Here is a 13,196-nt window from a genome sequence, read left to right on the forward strand (position 1 = left end):
TCTGTAGTGTGAAGTAGAACTGTTAACTCTTTTACCCAGTTGGCCACTACAGAGCGAAGTACTCACAAAATTTTCTCCGCAGAAAGCAAATGTATCTTCATCCAGCGGAGGGGAGTGGTCCTTTACATCCCAGGCACGTAAAGGTTTTCCTCATTGGGGAGGGGAGTCACCATCTGTGAGCAATTACCTGCCCATCAGATAGGACCTGCAGTTAGGGTGATTAGTACCTTAAGTTTCCAGAAGGCCAGAAAACGCCACACACACATTCACAAGCAAATGAAGTCTAAACCACCTCAGCAGATGGGAGAATGAACAGCAAACAGGTGAAACCCCATCCTTAGAGGAGAGTTTGTCTTCCTAGCAACCTGTCCCATTTTCTGAACAAAGATCTCTCTTGTAAAGGGCCAGTTGGGGGATTACCTGACGGTCCAGTGGTTAGGACTCCACGCTTTCACTGTGCAGGTTCAATCCCTGGTGGGGGAACTAAAATCCCATAAGCCTTGAGGCGCGGCCAACAAATTTTTTTTAATAAATAAATAAAATAAAGGGCCAGTTACGAAGGTCAAAGGAATGAATGGGGAAGGTGACTAAAACGTTTACAATTAAAATGCGAATCATCGTTAGCGCGTCCCTGCAGCAGCCTAGGGCTGAGCCTGTGTGAGCATCCCAGACAGGGCATATCTGAGCCCTGAGAAGGGGACAAGGAAGAACAAAGGGACAAGCAGAGGGACATCAAGGGAGAACTAGGAAAGTAAAGGAACTGAAGGATCAAAAACTAAAAGCGTCCTAAACCAGAGTGCCCTGTGAGTGTACGTGTCACCCAGCAAAGCACAGGTGAAAAAGACTGATTCAAAAAGCAGACTCAGCCTGATATGGTGGATACTGCAGTAACACCAAGGACAGATACGTCCTCTCCTTGTGGCTGAAAGCTCCACAGAAAGGGACCGATGAGTCACATCATAATTTTCTCTTTGCTCTCAGCCAACCTGAACATTTTCCCCTAGGAGCTGAAACTTCGGTGATTAGAGAAAACCAAACAGTGAAAAACAAAAAGTCATACCTATTAAAACCTTTGCCTACTGGAAATTTCATGGGTCTGGAAAGGGAAGTTTCATGGAAAGAATCAATGGGAAACTGGGAGCATTCATACAACCCCTTACATTCCCAGCCTGGGCTTTGCTTCCTTGTTTTCAGTGAATTTATGTTTCCATAGAAGCACCGCTATCCAGTCTCCATAGAGGCGAAGCTGCAGTGCCCCTTGTTGATGTCCCTTGCTTTGCAGTCAACCTTTGATTTTTAAAAGGCCTTTATGCAGACCCTGCTTCTTAGCCTCCAAAGCTAAAAGTTTATAATAAAATAACAGTAAATCTGGTGGAATAAAAAGAGAAATTCAGACTGTAGAAAAGGAAGAAGCACCTCAGTAACCACAGGGCTGCTATGTTCTGTGTTTATAAAATGCTTGTAAAGCCCTGAACAGAGAAAGAGCTGTCTCCTGGAGAAGCCAAGAGCAGGTGATGCAGCCGAATTGGAACAGCTTTAAGCAGCCCGCTGTGAACAAGATTCCAGCTCTGGAAAGCTGACTGCATCCAGCCCCCATCAGGCATCTTGAAAATGAAAAGAGCAAAAGCAGAAGAGCAAGCCGTGATTAAACTACTCCTTTCTATAAATAACTCCCTCTAAGGGCATAAACAGCATGATCAAGGCAGGAAACCCGAGCCCTTTCTCGGGGAACCCACCCACCAGCGTGCCCCTCGGCCCCCGGCGCCCCAGCCCTTTACCTGGCAGGAGGGAGCCCAGGGAGCGCGTGCCTGTGGGCCGAGCTCGGGACCCCGCGGGTGCTCTCCAGGCCTCCGGGCCCCAGCACCTGCGCCCCACGGTGCAGTGCGGCCGACGGAGTGGGAGGCCGCCGCCGAAATGTACCCGAGGAGGGCAGAGGCTTCAACACCAAGGACAGAGCAGGTGGCAGCGGGGGCGTGGGAAGCAGACGGTGGGAAAGGCCGGGTCGGGATACCCCCCTCGGTGGGGCCCCGCTGCCGCGGCACAACCCCAAATGCTGACCGCTCCCCAGCCCGCTCTGGCCACCCTGGCGTGGGCTTCTGTCTGCTCCAGAACACCCTTCCCGCTGCTCTCTCCTCTACTGGGCGGCCTGGAACACTGCGCCTCGCCTTCCCCAACATCCTCCTACCTGAACAACTGAAACATTAGGTCTTGCCTTAAATGTCAAAATGTCACCTCCTGGGGGTGGCGGAAGGCCCCCTTCCACACTGCCCTGTAACAACGCTCACCCACCTTGCACTGCTGATACAAAGGGTCTGCCTTGCCCTGGAGACTGGAAACCCTGGGGGGCAGGGGCCGGATCTGGCTGGATTCCCAGCTCTTAGTGAAGGTGGCTGAAGGTTTTGCTTAATGAGTGAGAGAGAAAAGTAGCCAAATTGGACTACTCTCGGTAGGATGTTTGCTGAGGAAGGAGCAGAGGATGGGGCTTGAATTGTTGACTCAGTGGATTTCTCTTCCCGGTGTTACTCCTTCCTTCATTACAGGAGTGACTGAGAGCTGGATTTAACTCTTCCTTTTCCTTTACTAAGTAAAAGCAACACGGGATTTCCACTGCTGCCCTAGGGATGAGGGACTCTGCCATTTGAACCCTGAATCCTTCACTTCCAACACAGCAATTTCAAGCAAGGACTTAAGGTTTCCTCTGCTGGAGAATAGGGAATTCATGATTCTGTGGTGGAGCGCAGACTGATGCATGGTATCAATTAGAATACTCCCCCAAAAGGGAAAAGAATCGTGTCTGACCTCCAGGAAGTGCTTATGGATGGTCCATGGAATAACTCCAGCTCACAGAAAAACCTCAATTTAAAATCTCCATCACTGCTGATAAATAAGAGGGCTGAAATTCAGGGGTAATCAGAATCAACATCTTCAAATGACATGATTTTTGACAGCTACGAAATATTCCACGTTTGGGTGTCCATGATTTGTGTAGCCATTCTTATGTTGTTGGGACTGTTTTAGAACAGTCCTGTACAAAACTTTAAAGCCACCTCTCTGGTAATTGTTTAGGATATATTCCTGTGATCCTATAAGTAACTTCATTGGGTCAGAGGATGTGAACCTTTCTAAGACTATTGAAATATAAAGCCAAACTTCTTACCTCAAATGCTGTATAATTTTATCTTCTAATGAAAGACTGAGGGCTTATTTTAGCACACCCTTTGTCAATATCAAGTGCTCTAATACAAGTTTTTTTAAATCTTTGCTATTTTGATTAATGAAAAACTGTATCTCTTTAAAAGATGTTTTTCTTTCCTTTTGAATTACTAGAAAAACTTTTTTTTTTTTTTTTTTGCAGTACGCGAGGCTCTCACTGCTGTGGCCTCTCCCGTTGCGGAGCACAGGCTCGGGATGTGCAGGCTCAGTGGCCATGGCTCACGGGCCTAGCCGCTCCGCGGCATGTGGGATCCTCCCGGACCGGGGCACGAACCCATGTCCCCTGCATCGGCAGGCAGACTCTCAACCACTGTGCCACCAGGGAAGCCCATAACCATTGTTTTTTAGATTCCATATATATGTGTTAGCATACGGTATTTGTTTTTCTCTGGTCATTGGATTTCTTTATGAATTATCTGTTCATATCCATTGCCATTTTTTCTTTTGTTATTGAAATATAGTTGACATACAATATTATGTTAGCTTCAGGTGTACTACATATGATTTGATATTTGCATACATTATGAAATGATCCCAGTATAAGTCTAGTAACCATCTATCCTCATAGAAAGTTATTGCAAAATTACTGACCATATTTCTTATGCTGTATATTACATCCCATTGGCTTACTTATTTCATAACTGGAGGTTTGTACCTCTTAATCCCCTTGACCTATTTTGCCCCACCCCCCCATTTGTTCGCTGTATCCATGAGTCTTTTCTCATTTTGTTTTGTTTTTTAGATTCCACATATATGAGATCATTTGGTATTTGTCTTTCTTTGTCTGACTTACTTCACTTAGTGTAATACCCTCTAGCTCCATCCATGTTGTCCCAAATGGCAAGATTTCTCTTTTTAATGCCTGTAATATTCCATTGTGTGTATGTGTGTGTGTGTGTGTATATATATATATATATATATATATATATATATACCATATCTTCTTTATCCATTCATCTAATGATGGACACTTAGGTTGCTTCCATATATTGGCTGTTGTAAATAGTACTGCAATGAACATTGGCATGCATATATCTTTTCAAATTAGTGTATTTGTTTCCCTCAGGTAAATACTCCAGTGGAATCGCTGGATCATACAGTAGTTCTATTTTTAGTTTTTTGAGACACCTCCATGCTGTTTTCCATAGTAGCTGCACCAATTTTCATCCCCACCAACAGTGTAGAGTATGAGTTCCCTTTTCTCCACATCTCCACTAATGCTTACTTATTGTCTTTTTTATGATAGTCTTTCTGACGGGTATGAGGTGATATCTCACTGTGGTTTTGATTTATAATTCCCTGATGATTAGTGATGTAGAACATCTTTTCATATGTCTGTTGGCCATCTGTATGTCTTCTTTGGAAAAAAGTCTATTCAAGTCCTCTGCCCATTTTTGAATCAGGTTGTTTGTTTTTGTTTTGGCTGAGCGGCATGTGGGAACTTAGTTCCCTGACTGTGCCCCCTGCATTGGGAGCACAGAGTCTTAACCACTGGACCGCCAGGGAAGTCCTTGGTTGTTCGTTTTTTTGATGTTGAGTTCTATGAGCTGTTTACCTCTGTTGGATATTAACTCCTAATCAGACATATTGCTTGCAAATATCTTCCCCCATTCTGTAGGCTACTTTCTTGTTTTGTTGATAAGTTTCCTTCATTGTGCTAAAGTCCATTGCCATTTTTCAATTTTGGTGTGTTTCTTGTTGATTTTATGGGTTCTTTATATATTAAGGACATTAACTCTAGGCTGGCAAATACTTGTGGCATTTTTTTTTTTCTTTTTTAGCTGTGTTGGGTCTTTTTTTTTTGGCTGTGTTGGGTCTCTTTTTCTTGGCTGTGCATGGGTTTTCTCTAGTTGCAGCGAGCGGGGGCTACTATTCGTTGTGGTGCGCAGACTTCTCATTGTGGTGGCTTCTCTTGTTGTGGAGCACAGGCTCTAGGCATGTGGGCTTCAGTAGTTGTGGCACATGGGCTCAGTAGTTGTGGCACATGGGCTCAGTAGTTGTGGCACATGGGCTCAGTAATTGTGGCTCATGGGCTCTAGAGCGCAGGCTCAGTAGTTGTGGCACACAGGCTTAGTTGCTCCATGGCATGTGGGATCTTCCCGGACCAGGGCTTGAACCTGTGTCCTCTGCATTAGCAGGCAGATTCTTAACCACTGCACCACCAGGGAAGTCCCACTTGTGGCATATATTTAACCCAGTTTGTCATTTGCCTTTTAATTTTGTTTAAGATGATTTTTAATGTACCATTTTTACATTTTAATTAAATAAAACCTCAATTTTTTCATGACTTTTTCCATTGTTTTGATGTTTAGAGAGTCCTCCCCAATTTCCCAACCTATAAATATTCCCTAGTACTTATAATTTTTAAATGGTTACATTTCGGATTAGACCATCATCTTGAAGGCCTCTTCCAATTATAAAATTATAAGTTTCCTGATTTTATCTATATTGCTATTTTCAAATTCGACATACAAAAACAGTAGATACCAGTGATGTTTTAAATTGTAACCTGTTATTCAACACATTCAATAGAATTTCTGTAACATATGTAAGGTACAAAGTCTAGTAATAAGATGAACATTGTGTACCTACCCCTCAACGTAAGAACTAGAATATTGCCAAATGTGCTTGATAGCTTATGAACTTGCATTCATATAAAATCCTAAAAACTTTCTTTTTTCTAAAACTCACGAATCCTAATTCTATCTATACTTCTGCTGCTGATATTTAAAACCAATGTCAACATGTTGATTCCTGTTAAAGTGTATCCTGTTGACTGCACCCCTTGGATCCAGCCAGCTGGGATCTGCCATCCTAACTATTAAGCTACCCTCCTAGATTTACATCACCCATGAAAGGCAGCATCTCCCCTGGAGAAGCTTGGAAATCAAATCAAATCAAGTGATAAACTCTTTGATGAATACTCCATCCTGGATATCCCTCTTGAACACTTTACAGTGCACATTTAAAAAAGAAAAGAAAGGAAGGGAGAAAGGAAAAAACTAGAATAATGCCAATAATTCTGTACTTCTTGTCTACCCCATCCCCCTGCCTCCCTTTCCTCAATTTTACATTTTTAATTCCCATGCTTTAAAAAAGAAATCTTAATACAGTACAGGGACTTCCCTGGGGGTCCGGTGGTTAAGACTCCATGCTTCCACTGCAGGGGGTGTGGGTTCAATCCCTGGCCGGGGAACTAAGTTCCTAAATGCCACTTGGAGCAGCCAAAAAATAAAAATGTCTTAATACAAATGAATACATCCCTACACGTACATTGTGGGTTTTTTAGCTTTATAAAAATAATATTATTCAAAAAGTAAACTTCTGAGCCTTGCATTTTTTCCAATCATTGTTTCTAAGATTCACACATATAACTGTGTGTATTCATTTTCACCTCGATATAATATCCTGCTATATGACTGTACCATAATTTGGTTAGCCATTGTCCTATTGATGGACACTGGGTTATGTCCAGCTTGTTCACTCTGACAAACAGTGCTGCTCCGAGCATCCCCTTACTTGTCTGCAGGGCCCATGGGCAAGTGTTTCTCTGGGAACAGACCTAGGACAGGAATTACTGGATCGAGTTAACGTTCATTGTTCAAAGATAATACTAAACTGTTTTCCAAAGTAGTTATAGCAGTTTACATTCCCATTACCAGTGGTTTTTGTTTCAACTCAGTAGCTTTTAGGTCAAATGCTCTTTCTTCTTATTTTAGGTTTATACCGATTTTCACAACTGTCTTGGAGAATCACAAGGTTCTTGAACACAAAACATCACATTGTGGTTCTTGATCAGCAGAATCTTCCAGAAGCAATTGAGTCAGCTAATCACAAATCCCTTATTGTCCAATGTCTAAATTTAGGCCACGGTGGCTTGGATTAGACCCATGGATCCCAGGACAACGGCAGGGGTGTTACTCACTAAAAAGTCTTTTGTAAGCATGGTGTGGGGAGTTTTCCAGCAATGGGAGAGAGCCCTTTGCATGAGCAGCTGCTTTCAGAATGTCCTGCTATTTGTAGCTCTGTGTTCTCTCCTCCCATTTTACATACAGCCTTCTATTTAAATCAGCCACTCTTGGGATCTTAAATTACTACTCTCTACTTAAAGGCCATCCAAACATTTACACTCTTTGATTTGGTATTCATAATTCTGAGCATTTATCCTAAAAATGGTAACAAAAGAAGAAAGAGGGCTTCCCTGGTGGTGCGGTGGTTAAGAGCCTGCCTGCCAACACAGGGAACATGGGTTAGAGCCCTGGTCCAGGAAGATCCCACATGCCGCCAAACAACTAAGCCCGTGCACCACAACTACTGAGCCTGCGCTCTAGAGCCCGCGAGCCACAACTACTGAGCCTACGTGACACAACAACTGAAGCCCGCGCGCCTAGAGCCTGTGCTCCGCAACAAGAGAAGCCACCGCGATGAGAAGCCCGCGCACCACAACAAAGAGTAGCCCCCGCTCGCTGCAACTAGAGAAAGCCCACGTGCAGCAACAAAGACCCAATGCAGCCAAAAATAAATAAATAAAAATAAAATTTAAAATAAAGAAGAAATTATATTTGTAAAGATGTTAATAGCAACATTGTAAGAGTGATTTTTTAAACTGGAAAACTGTTCAACAATAGGGAACATATAGTGCAAATTGTGGAATATGTACTCAGTGGTACAAAGCATAACAGAGACTTTTTTTTCATCCCTGAACCATTTGAGATTAAGTTGCAGAAATCATGACTCTGCACCCCTAAGTACTTCAGGGATTATTTCCCAAGAACGAGAAGGCTCTCTTAGGTAACCACACTGCAGTGATCGAATTCAGAGAAATTAACATTGATCCAATGCTAATATGTACAACTGATCCATATTCACATTTGGCCAATTGTCCCAATAACATCCTTTATGCAATATTATTTTTCCCAATTCAAAGTCACACCTTTCACTTGGTTGTCATGTCTCTTTTTTTTTTTTTTTTTTTTCGGTACGCGGGCCTCTCACTGCCGCGGCCTCTCCTGTTGCAGAGCACAGGCTCCAGACGCGCAGGCTCGGGACGCGCAGGCTCACGAGACAAGCCGCTCCGCGGCATGTGGGATCTTCCCGGACCAGGGCACGAACCCGTGTCCCCTGCATCGGCAGGCGGACTCCCAACCACTGCGCCACCAGGGAAGCCCTGTCATGTCTCTTTATTCATCTTTAATCTGGAACAGTCCCTTAGTCTTTGTCTTTCGTGACTTCGACATTTTTTAAGAGTCAGGACCATTATTTTGCAGCCTCTCAATTTAAGTTTGCTGGATGTAATGCATTGTTGGCACATGACGTCATTCTGCATCATGCTGATTTTGGTCATGTGGTTAAGGTGGTATCTACCAGATTTTCCCACTATAAAGCTTCCGTTTTTACCTTTATAATTAATAAATAATCTATGGAGTGATCCTTTGAGACTGTGTAGTATCTTATTCCCCAACAAGCTTCCACCAGTGGTTTTAGTATCGTGCCTGGATCAGCTACTGTTATAATAGTTGCAATGAGGTGACTTTTCTAACTCTGTGTTTCTTCAGCATTTATTAGTTGACATATTACGGTAAAGAACTGTCTCTTTTACCCCTATTTGTTTATAAGTTTATTTGCTTTTTAGTATCCCTCTGGATTCATGGTTTCTTTTTGTTCTAATTTTATTTTTTATTAATTTTTATTGGAGTATAGTTGCTTTACAATGTTGTGTTAGTTTCTGCTATACAGCAAAGTGAATCAGCTATACATATACATATATCCCCTTTTTTGGATTTCCTTCCCATTTAGGTCACCACAGAACATTGAGTAGAGTTCCCTGTGCTATACAGTAGGTTCTCATTAGTTTTCTATTTTATACATAGTAGTGTATATATGTCAATCCCATCTCCCAATTCATCCCCCCCTTCCCCTTTGGTATCCACACATTTGTTCTCTATGTCTGTGTCTCTATATCTGCTTTGCAAAAAAGATCATCTATACCATTTTTCTAGATTCCACATATATGTGTTAATACACATGGATTCTTTTTATTTAATGTGAGAATTCATTATTGTCATTACTCATTTTGATGCTCAAATTGTTACAAATTTGGCCACTGGAAGCGTTGTCGAGCTGGCCCCTGGGTCCTCATCATTGTTTGACGTCCCCATCATTCTTTGAGCACCTCCTTGCTTTCAGCTGGCACCACAAACTATTCCTGGCTCATCTTTCACTTGCCCTGCCCCTCCTGAGTGAGTTATTTCTCCAAGCAACTCTGGAGAATGGGATTTAGAAACCAAAATATGAACACTGGGAATGTTCAGGGCTACTGGGGTGGCCCTCCCAAGGCTCTTTCAGCAGACAGATCTAGGAAATAGAGTCCAATCCACAGAGCTCTTCCTTGCGTTCCCTCCCTCCAGATTTGTATCACCCTTCACCCACAGTGAGAATCTTCACTCCCAACAGTACCATGATAGTTACTAACTCGCTTAATCCCACAGTACACAGAAAGTAGTTTCAGAATTGCTAGGACTAGTACCAACTAAGTGAAGTTCGAAATTTCTTTGTAGTTTTATTTGCTAGTTTACACATAGAAAGCATATAGTCAAGAGTTCTGTTCAACATAGACACAGAAAACAAACTTATGGTTACCAAAGGGGAAAGTGGGGGGAGGGATAAACTGGGAGTTTAGGATTAACATATACACACTATATATAAAACAGATAAACTGTATAGCACAGTACTGTATAGCACAGTACTGTATAGCACACGGAACTATATTCACTATCTTATAATAACCTCTAATGGAAAGAATCTGAAAAACAAGGGACTTCCCTGGTGGGCCAGTGGGTAAGACTCCACACTTACAATGCAGGGGGCCCTGGTCAGGGAACAAGATCCCACATGCATGCTGCAACTAAAGATCCCGCATGCTGCAACTAAAGATCCCGCATGCTGCAACTATGCAACTAAAGATCCCACATGCTGCAACGAAGATCCTGGGTGCCACAACTAAGACCCAGCGCAGCCTAAATAAATAAATAAATAAATAAATATTTTTTAAAAAATAAAACAACGGGCTTCCCTGGTGGCACAGTGGTTGAGAGTCCGCCTGCCAATGCAGGGGACACGGGTTCGTGCCCCGGTCCGGGAAGATCCCACATGCCGCGGAGTGGCTGGGCCCGTGAGCCAAGGCCGCTGAGCCTGCGCGTCCAGAGCCTGTGCTCCGCAACGGGAAAGGTCACAACAGTGAGAGGCCCGCGTACCGCAAAAAATAAAATAAAATAAAATAAAATAAAACAACACTACATTGTAAATCAACTATACTCCAATAAATGTTTTTTTAATCTGAAAAAATATATAGATATATATGTATAACCGAATCACTTTTTCTGTACACCTGAAACTAACACAACTTTGTAAATCAACTATATTTCAATTAGAGAAAGAAAAGAGGGCTTCCCTGGTGGCACAGTGGTTGAGAGTCCGCCTGCCAATGCAGGGGACACGGGTTCGTGCCCCGGTCCAGGAAGATCCCACATGCCGCAGAGCGGCTAGGTCCGTGAGCCATGGCCGCTGAGCCTTCGCGTCCACAGCCTGTGCTCCGCAACAGGAGAGGCCACAACAGTGAGAGGCCCGCGTACCGCAAAAAAAAAAAAAAAAAAAAGAGCTCTGTTTAAAAGTAATTTGGGTTTACTTTTCTTCCCTGTGGTTAATTTACTATGCAGTTTAGTTCATTTGTTTACTTCTTTTTATCTTCAGTTTTAGGTTTCTTTTCCCCCATCTTTGTTGAATTAAATTTTATTTTTTTAATATGAAAACATTCACATCTCTAAAAGTCAAAACTACCAAAAAAGAAAAAAAAAAGTATGCTTGAATAATTGTCATTTCTCCTAGCCTTTCACCCCATTCCTACCCATTCACTGCAAGTAGCCAATTTATTAGTTTCTAGTTTACTCTTCCCCATGGGTTTGTTTGGTTTTTTTTTTCTTTGCAAAAATAGGAAAATACTTCAGTATTTTACTATTTCCCCTTGTTTTACACAAAAAAATGGCATAATATTTGTATCCTCTTGTATTTACCTTTTTCACTTTTCAGTATATCCTAGAATCGCTCCATATCTGTTCATAGATCTTCCTTGCTCTTTTTTACAACTGCATAGTACTCCATTGTGTCAGTGTACCAGGGTTTATTCAACCGATTGCTGATGTATTGTCTGTCACTGAGGCTGTTTCCAAAATTTTGTCATTGCACACAGTGCTGTGATACGTAGCCTTGTACATATATATACTTTTATGTGGGTGTAGGTGTTCCTTCAGCTAAGTTCCTACCTGTGAAATTGCCAGGTCAAGGGCAAATGCACTCTACATTTTGTTAGGTATTTCCAAATTCCCCTTTATCGGAGTTGAACCATCTTGCATTCTCACCAGCAATATAGCAGAATGCCTGTTTTCCCACAGTCTGTCCTGTTGCTTTGGCTGTTTGCAAGTTGGGTAGGTTAGAAGTGATATCTCAGAGTAATGAGCATTTCCCTCATTAGGAGAGGAATTAAACATCTTTTCATTTGTTTAAGGGATATTATTTTATGGCCTCACAAATATTTTTTTGCAGAATGCCCATTCCTGTCTCTTGCCTTCTTAAAAATTGGATTTTGGTCTTTGGTTCCCTCAATCTTTGAGTTATTTACATATTTGGGATAGTAACCCTTTACCTGTGACATATGTTGCCAGGCTTTTACTTTATATATGGTATGAGTCTGTTGGTTGGTTTTGATACGGATAGAGTAGAATAATTAAATAGTTTAGAAATCCCACTAGGGGATTAAAGACAAAAAGGGAATTTTAAGGCAGTTTGGGAGACTGCTGTAAGCTAATGACAAGAAAAGAATCCAGTAACCTAGCAACAATCTAGACTACCCTGAAGGAAGACCAGGCACATTCAAGTGCCAGGCACACTCAAGCCACAAGTCTTGTGCTAGTTAAAACACAAGACAATAGATATGGGGTCCAAATCCTGTTACATGAAGTCAGGGAGTTTATGGCCCTTGAAGAATAGCATTTATACATGTAGCCAAGACAGGAATATCGGTGAAAGGGCAAAGAAATTAGGTGAAAGGGGACATTATACAAAACCTGAGATGAATTACCATATTTTAGTATTTGTCACCACCCTTTTGCTAACATACATATGATTTAAATAGTGCCGTGAGAGTCCCAGTTATACCATATAGGGGTCAAGGGAGGAACTAATGATGTAAGCCTTGACATCTACCCAAAAATGAGGAAAAAGATGGTCTTGTCTCCTCCCCACTTTTTCGTTGATTATAAAAATGTAGCCCTCTGGACTTCCCTGGTGGTCCAGTGGCTAAGACTCCACTCCCAGTGCAGGGGACGCGGGTTCGAGCCCTGGTCGGGGAACTAGATCCCACATGCGTGCCGCAGCTAACAGTTCGCATAATGCAACTAAGACCTGGCAAAGCCAAATACATAAAATAATTTTTTTTTTTAATGTAGCCCTCTTTGTTCTCAGGGCTGTGACCCATTGCCGGCCTGCTGGTATCTCTCACAAGCTCCTATGCTAATAAACTCACTCTTTGCCCATCGCTTTGCCTCAAGCTTAATTCTTTCTGCAACGAGACAAAAGAACATGAGCTTCAGTAAGTCCTGACACCAGGTGAGTGGTTTCCATTAAATGACAGTGGGTTCTAGTCCCTCCTAAGCCAGGGATTGTGGGTTGGAGTCCCAACCTGAGTTTTGGCTGGGTTAGAGGCCCGTCTGAGGAGTGCGGTTTCAGCTTGGCTACACGGTTTTGTTCTTCAATGTACTCTAACGTAGCAATGTCTGTTTTTTTTCTTCCTTGCATCTGGATACTGGGTCATTAGAAAGCCACTGCCCACACTCAGGTTACATAAGAATTCGCCCACGTTTTCTGACAGCTAGTTGGCCTGTCCTAATGCTCGCATTTGGGATACTGCGCCTGGGACGGGTCCAGGAGCC

The sequence above is a fragment of the Phocoena sinus genome, chromosome 4 (assembly GCF_008692025.1).
Source record: "Phocoena sinus isolate mPhoSin1 chromosome 4, mPhoSin1.pri, whole genome shotgun sequence".
NCBI lineage: Eukaryota > Metazoa > Chordata > Mammalia > Artiodactyla > Phocoenidae > Phocoena > Phocoena sinus.